The sequence below is a fragment of the Salvelinus alpinus genome, chromosome 21 (assembly GCF_045679555.1).
Source record: "Salvelinus alpinus chromosome 21, SLU_Salpinus.1, whole genome shotgun sequence".
NCBI lineage: Eukaryota > Metazoa > Chordata > Actinopteri > Salmoniformes > Salmonidae > Salvelinus > Salvelinus alpinus.
Window position 1 is genome coordinate 14,955,797 of NC_092106.1, and position 12,282 is coordinate 14,968,078.

Here is a 12,282-nt window from a genome sequence, read left to right on the forward strand (position 1 = left end):
AGAGTGTACTGTAGTTCTCAGATTTGTGACGCATGTCTTAATTTTCTATGTAATACCAGGTTATTTCATGGGAAATATCAATGTGGTGGCTTACTATAACCTTTCTGGCATTCAGGCTGAAATTCTTACCTGGTTTTGGTCAGATACTAGTATGCAATGTACAATATACAGTCGAAGTCAGAAGTTTACATACACTTAGGTTGGAATCATTAAAACTTCTTACGGCTGAAACCCCGCTAACGGGATTGATATGACAACAGCCAGTGAAAGTGCAGGGCGCAAATTCAAACAGAAATCTCATAATAAAAATTCCTCAAACATACAAGTATTTGACACCATTTTAAAGATAAACTTGTTGTTAATCCCACCACCATGTCCGATTTCAAAAAGGCTTTATGACGAAAGCACACCAAATGATTATGTTAGGTCAGCAACTAGTCACAGAAAAACACAGCTCTTTTTCCAGCCAAAGAGAGGAGTCACAAAAAGCAGAAATAGAGATAAAATTAATCACTAACCTTTGATGATCTTCATCAGATGACACTCATAGGACTGCATGTTACACAATACATGTATGTTGTTCGATACATGTCTGTTGTTCGATAAAGTTCATATTTATATCCAAAAATCTCAGTTTACATTGGCGCGTTATGTTCAGTAATGTTTTGCTTCCAAAACATCCGGTGATTTTGCAGAGAGCCACATCAATTTACAGAAATACTCATCATAAATGTTGATGAAAATACAAGTGTTATACATGGAATTATAGATCCACTTCTCTTAATGCAACCGCTGTGTCAGATTTTGTTTTACTTTTCAGAAAAAGCACACCATGCAATAATCTGAGTACGGCGCTCAGACACAAAAACAAGCCATACAGGTACCCGCCATGTTGTGGAGTCAACAGAAGTCAGAAATAGCATTATAAATATTCACTTACCTTTGATGATCTTCATCAGAATGCACTCCCAGGAATCCCAGTTCGACAATAAATATTTGTTTTGTTCGATAAAGTCCATAATTTATGTCCAAATACCTCCTTTTTGTTCGCGCGTTTAGTTCACAAAGTCAAATTCATGAGGCGTGAGCACTAGGTCCAGACAAAGTCAAAAAGTTCCGTTACAGTTCGTAGAAACATGTTAAACGATGTATAGAATCAATCTTTAGGATGTTTTTAACAAAAATCTTCAATAATGTTTCAACCGGAGAATTCCTTTGTCTTTAGAAATGCAATGGAACGCAGCTAACTCTCACGGGCACTCTCACTGAGCTCATGGCACTCTGCCAGACCTCTGGTTGAAACAGCTCTCATTCTCTCCCTCTTCACAGTAGAAGCATCAAACAAGGTTCTAAAGACAGTTGACATCCAGTGGAAGCCTTGGGAAGTGCAATCGGACTAAATTTACACTGTATCTTGGATAGGCAAAGAGTTGAAAAACTACAAACCTCAGATTTCCCACTTCCTAGTTGGATTTTTTCTCAGGTTTTTGCCTGCCATATGAGTTCTGTTATACTCATAGACATCATTCAAACAATTTTAGAAACTCCAGAGTGTTATCTATCTACTAATCTACTAATCTACTAATGATATGCATATATTAGCTTCTGGGCCTGAGTAGCAGGCAGTCTACTCTGGGCACCTTATTCATCCATGCTACTCAATACTGCCCCCCAGCCATAAGAAGTTAAAACTCATTTTTCAAACCACTCCACAAATTTATTGTGAACAAACTATAGTTTTGGAAAGTCGGTTAGGACATCTACTTTGTGCATGACACAAGTAATTTTTCCAACAATTGTTTACAGACAGATTGTTTCACTTATATTTCACTGTATCACAATTCCAGTAGGTCAGAAGTTTACATACACTAAGTTGACTGTGCCATTAAACAGCTTGGAAAATTCCAGAAAATTATATCATGGCTTTAGAAGTTTCCGATAGGCTAATTGATATAATTTGAGTCAATTGGAGGTGTACCTGTGGATGCATTTTCAAGGCCTACCTTCAAACTCAGTGCCTCTTTGCTTGACATCATGGGAAAATCAAAAGAAATCAGCCAAGACCTCAGGAAAAAAATTGTAGACCTCCACAAGTCTGGTTCATCCTTGGGAGCAATTTCTAAACGCCTGAAGGTACCACATTCATCTGTACAAACAATAGTACGCAAGTATAAACACCATGGGACCACACAGCTGTCACACCGCTCAGGAAGGAGACGCGTTCTGTCTCCTAGAGATGAGCGTACTTAGGTGCGAAAAGTGCAAATCAGTCCCAGAACAACAGCAAAGGACCTTGTGGAGATGCTGGAGGAAACAGGTACAAAAGTATCTATATCCACAGTAAAACGAGTCCTATATCAACATAACCTGAAAGCCCGCTCAGCAAGGAAGAAGCCACTGCTCCAAAACCGCAATAAAAAAATCCAGACTATGGTTTGCAACTGCACATGGGGACAAAGATCGTACTTTTTGGAGAAATGTCCTCTGGTCTGGTGAAACAAAAATAGAACTGTTTGGCCATAATGACCATCGTTATGTTTGGAGGAAAAAGGGGGAGGCTTGCAAGCCGAAGAACACCATCCAACCGTGAAGCACGGGGGCGGCAGCATCATGTTGTGGAGCTGCTTTGCTACAGGAGGGACTGGTGCACTTCACAAAATAGATGGCATCATGAGGTAGGAAAATTATGTGGATATATTGAAGCAACATCTCAAGACATCAGTCAGGAAGTTAAAGCTTGGTCGCAAATGGGTCTTCCAAATGGACAATGACCCCAAGCATACTTCCAAAGTTGTGGCAAAATGGCTTAAGGACAACAAAGTCAATGTATTGGAGTGGCCATCACAAAGCCCTGACTTCAAACCTACAGAAAATTTGTTGGCAGAACTGAAAATGCGTGTGCGAGCAAGGAGGACTACAAACCTGATTCAGTTACACCAGCTCTGTCAGGAGGAATGGGCCAAAATTCACCCAACTTATTGTGGGAAGCTTGTGGAAGGCTACCTGAAACGTTTGACCCAAGTTAAACAATTTAAAGGCAATGCTACCAAATACTAATTGAGTGTATGTAAACTTCTGACCCACTGGGAATGTGATGAAAGAAATAAAAGCTGAAATAAATCATTCTCTCTACTATTATTCTGACATTTCACATTCTTAAAATAAAGTGATCCTAACTGACCTAAGACAGGGATTTTTTTCTCTGATTAAATGTCAGGAATTGTGAAAAACTGATTTTAAATGTATTTGGCTAAGGTGTATGTAAACTTCTGACTTCAACTGTATATGTCACTTAGCAGAAACTTTTTCCAAAGCAACTCACAATAGCCTATGTGATCCCTGCAGAAATTGAACCCCCAACCTTGCCATTGCAAGCAGCATGGGCTTACCAACTGAGCCACACAGGACCACAGTATGGTATCATATGTTATTGGTACATTAGTTTATCAGTGTGTTGCTCTCTGTCTCCTTGACAGGCCCCTCATGTGGAGAGTGACAAAGTGCAACATTTTAAGGTGACGGTTCAAGGTGAAACGTTTCTATCCACGGAGGAGAGAAAGGTCATGATTAAACCCTACAAACCGATGACATTTGTCCAAACAGATAAACCAATCTACAACCCGGGACACACAGGTAATTTTACACAGAGCCAGTACTCAATTAGTCTGCTTGCTAAGAAACAGGACAATTAGGTGGTATCATGTTTCTATGATGGTTTGCTCTGTCATCACAAACAGGACCATCAGGTGCAGATAAAGAAAACATCTGTTGTGTGTTGACTCAGCATATTTACACTGGAATGGAGTTTGAACCAACATGCCACATGTTATAAGGTGTTCCTCTCCTGGACATTATCATTGGATATCGAAAATTTAAATATTTTCAGCGAACTCGCGGTGCAGTTCTCCTTTATCTGCAATTGATTTAAATGGGGCCATATTACCAACGGTTGTACATTTTATCCAGAGTAAATATAAATTCTCATTGAGTGCTTGTCTTAGTCTTGTCTTTGTTTTCTTACAGTGCATTTTAGAGTCATCACCTTGGATACCAATTTTAGCCCTGTCAATCAGCTGGTGAGTGTTGAAAATGTGAAACATTAAATATTGAAAACAATGACCTATTTGGTCTTCATTTAGATCAGTATCTCCACGATTTCAAACAAAAAGACAGATACAGAAGTATCACAACATCATAATAATGTGTTACAGACATAGCAATCATGTATTATGTAACAATATGTACACATGTATTATGTAACACTATGTACTGATCAGTGTTGTCCAACCAGCCAGAAAACATTTTGGCTATTCTAACCCTAACCCTTCTCACATAGAAACTTCATTGGGAGAAAGTATGTTTGATATGCTTTTTACAATTGTATCACAAACCATTTTTTTGAAAATCATGATGAAAGTGCCCCTTTTAGACCTTGGAAGACCCTATGATCCATGAACCGTATGTGACACAGACAACATATTGGTATCGTTATACTCCGTATAGTGTGATTTAAAAGGAGTATGTCTAGATTCTGAACGAAAATACTTCACATTATTTAATTCAACAATAAAAATATTAATATGAATATTTCAAAGTACCCTTATTGATGTTATTCGTTTTTAAAAATCTGAATAATTTTTACTGCCAAATACATTTACATGTTTATCTTTATTTACAATCTGTAGAAACTATGAGAATAGAAAGGTTCGGAACTTTTCTGAAGCATCACAGCACAGTTGAAAAATATATGGCTAACATAAATCCAATATGGATGGTGTTAATAGATAGATGATGATGACAAGATAACAAGATAACAAATGTAAAATATACTGTGTCTGCAAAATGTACATAGGCTCAGAACTTTTGTGAAATAGCACAGTTAAAAATATATGACAAATAGATATCAAACTGGATGGACATCAGAAATATATGGGAGAGGTGGAAGTTAGAGGAAGGCCAGGACTTAAAACAAACAAAATAAAACTATTGTCAAATAGATTGTGTCTGTAAAATGTATATAGTATGTATAAGCTGGAAGTATTTTTATTTCATTCATTATTTCACCTTTATTTAACCAGGTAGGCCAGTTGAGAACAAGTTCTCATTTACAACTGCGACCTGGCCAAGATAAAGCAAAGCAGTGCGACAAAAACAACAACACAGAGTTAAACATGGGTGAAACAAACGTACAGTCAATAAAACAATAGAAAAATCTATATATTGTACAGTGTGTGCAAATGTAGTAAGATTAGGGAGGTAAGGCAATAAATAGGCCATAGTGGCAAAATAATTACAATTTAGCACTAACACTGGAGTGATAGACGTGCAGATGATAATGTGCAAGCAGAGATACTAGGGTGCAAAAGAGCAAAAATAAATAACAATGTGGGGATGTTGTCGTTGGGTTGGCTATTTACAGATGGGCTGTGTACAGATGCAGTGATCGGTAAGCTGCTCTGGCAGCTGATGTTAAAGTTAGTGAGGGAGATATGAGTCTCCAGCTTCAGTGATTTTTGCAATTCCTTCCAGTCATTGGCTGCAGAGAACTGGAAGGAAAGGCGACCAAAGAGGAGTTTGCTTTGGAAATGACCAGTGAAATAAACCTGCTGGAGTGCGTGGTACAGGTGGGTGTTGCTATGTTGACCAATGAGCTGAGATAAGGCAGGGCTTTACCTAGCAAAGACTTAGATGACCTGGAGCCAGTGGTTTGGCGACAAATATGAAGCGAGGGCCAGCAAACGAGAGCATACAGGTCGCAGTGGTGGGTAGTATATGGGTCTTTGGTGACAAAACGGATGGCACTGTGATAGATTACATCCAATTTGCTGAGTAGATTGTTGGAGGCTATTTTGTAAATGACCTCGCCAAAGTCGAGGATCGGTAGGATAGTCAGTTTTACGAGGGTATGTTTGGCAGCATGAGTGAAAGATGCTTTGTTGCGAAATAGGAAGCTGATTCTAGATTTAATTTTGGAATGGAGATGCTTAATGTGAGTCTGGAAGGAGAGTTTACAGTCTAACCAGACAGCTAGGTATTTGTAGTTGTCCACATATTCTAAGTCCGAACCGTCCAGTGTGGTGATGGTAGTCAGGTGGGCAGGTGCGGGCAGCGCTCGATTGAAGAGCATGCATTTAGTTTTACTAGCATTTAAGAGCAGTTGGAGGCCACGGAAGGAGTGTTGTATGGCATTGAAGCTCGTCTGGAGGTTTGTTAACACAGTGTCCAAAGATGTGCCAGAGTATACAGAATGGTGTCGTCTGCGTAGAGGTGGGTCAGATAATCACCAGCAGCAAGAGCGACATCATTGATATATACAGAGAAAAGAGTCGGCCCGAGAATTGAACACTGCGGCACCCCCATAGAGACTGCCAGAGGTCCGGATTTGACACACTGAACTCTATCTGAGAAATAGTTGGTGAACCAGGTGAGGCAGTCATTTGAGAAACCAAGGCTGTTGAGTCTGCCGATAAGAATGCGCTGATTGGCAGAGTCGAAGGCCTTGGCCAGGTCGATGAAGATGGCTGCACAGTACTGTCTTTTAGCTATCGCGGTTATGATATCGTTTAGGACCTTGAGCGTGGGTGAGGTGCACCCATGACCAGCTCGGAAACCAGATTGCATACCGGAGAAGGTACGGTGGGATTCTGTTTGTTAACTTGGCTTTCGAAGACTTTAGAAAGGCAGGGCAGGATGGGTATAGGTCTTTAACAGTTTGGGTCTAGAGTGTCTCCCCCTTTGAAGAGGGGGATGACAGCGGCAGCGTTCCAATCTTTAGGGATCTCAGACGATACGAAAGAGAGGTTGAACAGACTAGTAATAGGGGTTGCAACAATTGCGGTGGATAATATTAGAAAAAAAGGGTTCAGATTGTCTAGCCCAGCTGATTTGTAGGGGTCCAGATTTTGCAGCTCTTTCAGAACATCAGCTATCTGGATTTGGGTGAAGGAGAAGCGGTGGGGGCTTGGGCAAGTTGCTGCAGGGGGTGCAGAGCTGTTGGCTGGGGTAGGGGTAGCCAGGTGGAAAGCATGGCGAGCCGTAGAAAAATGCTTTTTGAAATTCTCGATTATCGTGGATTTATCGGTGGTGACAGTGCTTCCTAGCCTCAGTGCAGTGGGCAGCTGGAAGGAGGTGCTCTTATTCTCCATGGACTTTACAGTGTCCCAGAACTTTTTGGAGTTTGTGCTACAGGATGCAAATTTCTGTTTGAAAAAGCTAGCATATCCTAACTGTGTATATTGGTTCCTGACTTCCCTGAAAAGTTGCATGTCGCGGGCTATTCAATGCTAATGCAGTACGCCACAGGATGTTTTTGTGCTGGTCAAGGGCAATCAAGTCTGGAGTGAACCAAGGGCTATATCTGTCTTAGTTCTACATTTTTTTGAATGGGACACGCTTATTTAAGATGGTGAGGAAAGCACATTTAAAGAATAACCAGGCATCCTCTACTGACGGGATGAGGTCAATATCCTTCCAGGATACCTGGGCCAGGTCGATTAGAAAGGCCTGTTTGCTGAAGTGTTTTAGGGAGCGTTTGACAGTGATGAGGGGTGATCGATTGACCGCGGACCCATTACGGACGCAGGCAATGAGGCAGTGATCGCTGAGATCCTTGTTGAAGACAGCAGAGGTGTATTTAGAGCTCAGGTTGGTCAGGATGATATCTATGATGGTCCCCGTGTTTATGGATTTGGGGTTATACCTGGTAGGTTCCTTGATAATTTGTGTGAGATTGAGGGCATCTAGCTTAGATTGTAGGACGGCCGGGGTGTTAAGCATATCCCAGTTTAGGTCACCTAACAGTACGAACTCTGAAGATAAATGGGGGGCAATCAATTTGCATATGGAGTCCAGTGCACAACTGGGGGCTGAGGGGGGTCTATAGCAAGCGGCAACAGTGAGAGACTTATTTCTGGAAAGGTGGATTTTTCGAGGTAGAAGCTCGAACTATTTGGGCACAGACCTGGATAGCATGACAGAACTCTGCAGACTATCTCTGCAGTAGATTGTGACCCCGCCCCCTTTGGCAGTTCTATCTTGGCGGAAAATGTTGTAGTTGGAGATGAAAATGTCAGAATTTTTGGTGGCCTTCCTAAGCCAGGATTCAGACACGGCTAGGACATCAGGGTTGGCGGAGTGTGCTAAAGCAGTAAATAAAACAAACTTAGGGAGGAGGCTTCTGATGTTAACATGCAAGGCTTTAACGGTTACAGAAGTCAACAAATGATAGCATCTGGGGAATAGATGTAGTACTGGGGACTACAGGGCCTGGGTTAACCTCTACATCACTAGAGGAACAGAGGAGGAGTAGGATAAGGGTATGGCTAAAGGCTATTAGAAATGGTTGTCTAATGCGTTGGGAACAGAGAATAAAAGGAGCAGATTTCTGGGCATGGTAGAATAGATTCAGGGCAAAATATACAGACATGGGTATGGTAGGTAGGATGTGAGTACAGTGGAGGTAAACCTAGGCGTTGAGTGACGATGAGAGAGGTTTCATCTCTGGTGGGACCAGTTAAGCGAGGTGAGGTCACCGCATGTGTGGGGGGTGGGACAAAAGAGCTATCTAAGGCAAGGTGAGCGGGACTGAGGGCTCTACAGTGAAATAAAACAGTAAGGACTAGCCGAGACAAGTAGAAGCTTAACTGTTAAGAAGAAGCGTAAGTGTTGTTGTTAATTAGTTTACTCCAAATAGGGGAGGGGTGGTAGGGTTTGCAGGAAATAATAAAGGAAAATATATTTTTTAAAGATATGTATGTACATATATATATACAGTATATACACAGTTGAAGTCGGAAGTTTACATACACTTAGGTTGGAGTCATTAAACCTCATTTTTCAACCACTCCACAAATTTCTTGTTAACAAACTATAGTTTTGACAAGTCGGTTAGGACATCTACTTTGTGCATGACACAAGTAATTCTTCAAACAATTGTTTACAGACAGATTATTTCACTTATAACTCACTGTATCACAATTCCAGTGGGTCAGAAATGTACATACACTAAGTTGACTGTGCCATTAATTGAAAAATTCAATTAAGAAGCTTCTGATAGGCTAATTGAAATCATTTGAGTCAATTGGAGGTGTACCTGTGAATGTATGTCAAGGCCTACCTTCAAACTCAGTGCCTCTTTGCTTGACATCATGGGAAAATCAAAAGAAATCAGCCAAGTCTGGTTCATCCTTGGGAGCAATTTCTAAATGCCTGAAGGTACCACGTTCATCTGCACAAACAATAGTACGCAAGTATAAACACCAAGGGACCACGCAGCCGTCATACCGCTCAGGAAGGAGACGCGTTCTGTCTCATAGACATTAATGTACTTTGGTGCGAAAAGAGCAAATCAATCCCAGAACAACAGCAAAGGACCTTGTGGAGATGCTGGAGGAAACAGGTACAAAAGTATCTATATCCACAGTAAAACGAGTCCTGTATCGATGTAACCTGAAAGGCAGCTCAGCAAGGAAAAAGCCACTGCTCCAAAACCGCAATAAAAAAGACAGACTATGGTTTGCAACTGCACATGGTGACAAAGATCGTACTTTTTGGAGAAATGTCTTCTGGTCTGATGAAACAAAAATAGAACTGTTTGGCCATAATGACCATCATTATGTTTGGAGGATAAAGGGGGAGGCTTGCAAGCCGAAGAACACCATCCCAACCGTGAAGCACAGGGGTGGCAGCATCATGTTGTGGGGCTGCTTTGCTGCAGGAGGGACTGGTGCATTTCACAAAATAGATAGCATCATGAGGCAGGAAAATTATGTGGATCTATTGAAGCAACATCTCAAGACATCATTTACATTTACATTTAAGTCATTTAGCAGACGCTCTTATCCAGAGCGACTTACAAATTGGAAAGTTCATACATATTCATCCTGGTCCCCCCGTGGGGAATGAACCCACAACCCTGGCGTTGCAAGCGCCATGCTCTACCAACTGAGCCACACGGGACCATCAGTCAGGAAGTTAAAGCTTGGTCGCAAATGGGTCTTCCAAATGGACAATGACCCCAAGCATACTTCCAAAGTTGTGGCAAAATGGCTTAAGGAAACAAAGTCAAGGTATTGGAGTGGCCATCACAAAGCCCTGACCTCAAGCATATAGAAAATGTGTTGGCAGAACTGGAAAAGCGTGTGCGAGCAAGGAGGCCTACAAACCTGACTCAGTTACACCAGCTCTGTCAGGAGGAATTGGCCAAAATTCTCCCAACTTATTGTGGGAAGCTTGTGGAAGGCTACCCGAAACATTTGACCCAAGTTAAACAATGTAAAGGCAATGCTACCAAATACTAATTGAGTGTATGTAAACTTCTGACCCACTGGGAATGTGATGAAAGAAATAAAAGCTGAAATTAATAATTCTCTCTACTATTATTCTGACATTTCACATTCTTAAAATAAAGTGGTGATCCTAACTGACCTATGACAGGGATTTTTTTCTCTGATTAAATGTCAGGAATTGTGAATAACTGAGTTTAAATGTATTTGGCTAAGGTTTATGTAAACTTCTGACTTCAACTGTCTATATATATATATATATATATACATTTACATGTCCTGGAATTTGACTAAAATGGTGCTGCCACAATAAGAATATACAGACAGACAATAAACAGGATATACAGACAACTTATGTAGAAGCAGAGTTTTAACCAAATCCACATGCGGTATGTACACTATTTACTAGCGGAGGCTGCTGAGGGGAGAACGGCTCATAATAATGACTGGAACGGAGCAAATGGGATGGCGTCAAACACCTGAAAACCATTCCACTAATCCCCTCCAGGGATAACCATGAGCCCGTCCTCCCCAATTAAGGTGCAACCAACCTCCTGTGCTATGTACACTGTAGTATAAGAACTACAAGGTTCACTAAAAAAACCTAGCTACAATATAAATTATATATGTAGGGATGTATAAATATATGAAGCATTTACCGTTATTTTACCGTTATTTTACCAGGTAAGTTGACTGAGAACACATTCTCATTTACAGCAATGACCTGGGGAATAGTTACAGGGGAGAGGAGGGGGATGAATGAGCCAATTGTAAGCTGGAGATGATTAGGTGACCGTGATGGTATGAGGGACAGCTTGGGAATTTAGCCAGGACACCGGGGTTAACACCCCTACTCTTACGATAAGTGCCATGGGATCTTTAATGACCTCAGAGAGTCAGGACACTCGTTTAACGTCCCATCCGAAAGACGGCACCCTACACATGATGATGTGCAGTCGGGGAAATATGTACAGTGAGGCTTCGAAAAGAACCCCATACCTACTGTAAAATATGGTGTTGGATGTTATTTGGGCTTTTTTGCTTTCACTGGTCCTGGGGCCCTTGTTAAGGTCAACGGCATCATTAACTTTATTCAGTACCAGGACATTTTGGCCTCTGCCAGGAGGCGGAAACTTGGCTCCAAGTGGATCTACCAGCAAAACAATAACCCCGAGCACACATTGAAATCCACAAAGAAATGGTGGTCACAAAATCAACATTTTGGAATCGCCATCTCAGTCTCTGGACTTAAAACACATTGAAAACCTGTGGTTTGAATTGAAGATGACAGTCCATAAGCGCAGACGAAGGATGTCAAGAATCTGGAAGGATTCTGTATGGATTCTGTATGGTCTAAGATTCCTCCCTATATGTTCTCCAACTCATAAATGTTTTTTTGAAAAAGGCTCGGTGCCATTATATTCACAAAGTGAGGTAATGAAACCTATTGAAAACAGGGCTGTCAATAATTTTGACTTCTACACCCCCCTTGTTAAACAAAATATATTTCTCTGAGCAATTGTATTATTATAATATAACTTCCCAGTATTATTTTTATTTATTTTACACAGTAATTTTTGCACATCCTCGTCAAGAGTGTCTATAATTTCAGACCCAACTGTATTTGAAAAAAAAGCATATTAGGATGTGCAAATAGTGGAAAGAGAAGTGCGCAGTTCTTGGATGATAGTGCAGAGTGCATAGTAATGAGAAGATCATCGTGGACCAGGTGATTTGGGCCACGGCCCGTGGGAAGAAGCTGTTCAAGTGGTGGGATGTTTGTTTGTGATTGACCTGAACCGTTTGCCAGAGGGAAGTCTTTGGAAGATGGAGTGGAAGGGGTCAGGGTTGATCTTATCTGCATGCTTCCATGCTCTGAAATCGTGCAGGACCTCGATGGAGGGCAGGTGGCACCCGGTGACCCTCTCAGCAGACCGGACAATCCATTGCAGTTCGCCTTTGGACCAGGCAGACGCATTCCCAAACCAGAAAGTGATCA

General features: G+C 41.3%; 1 pseudogene; it reads left to right on the forward strand.

The window, feature by feature from the left end:
* LOC139548572 (alpha-2-macroglobulin-like) overlaps nt 1–12,282 on the forward strand; it is a 42,105-nt pseudogene that overhangs the window by 576 nt on the left and 29,247 nt on the right.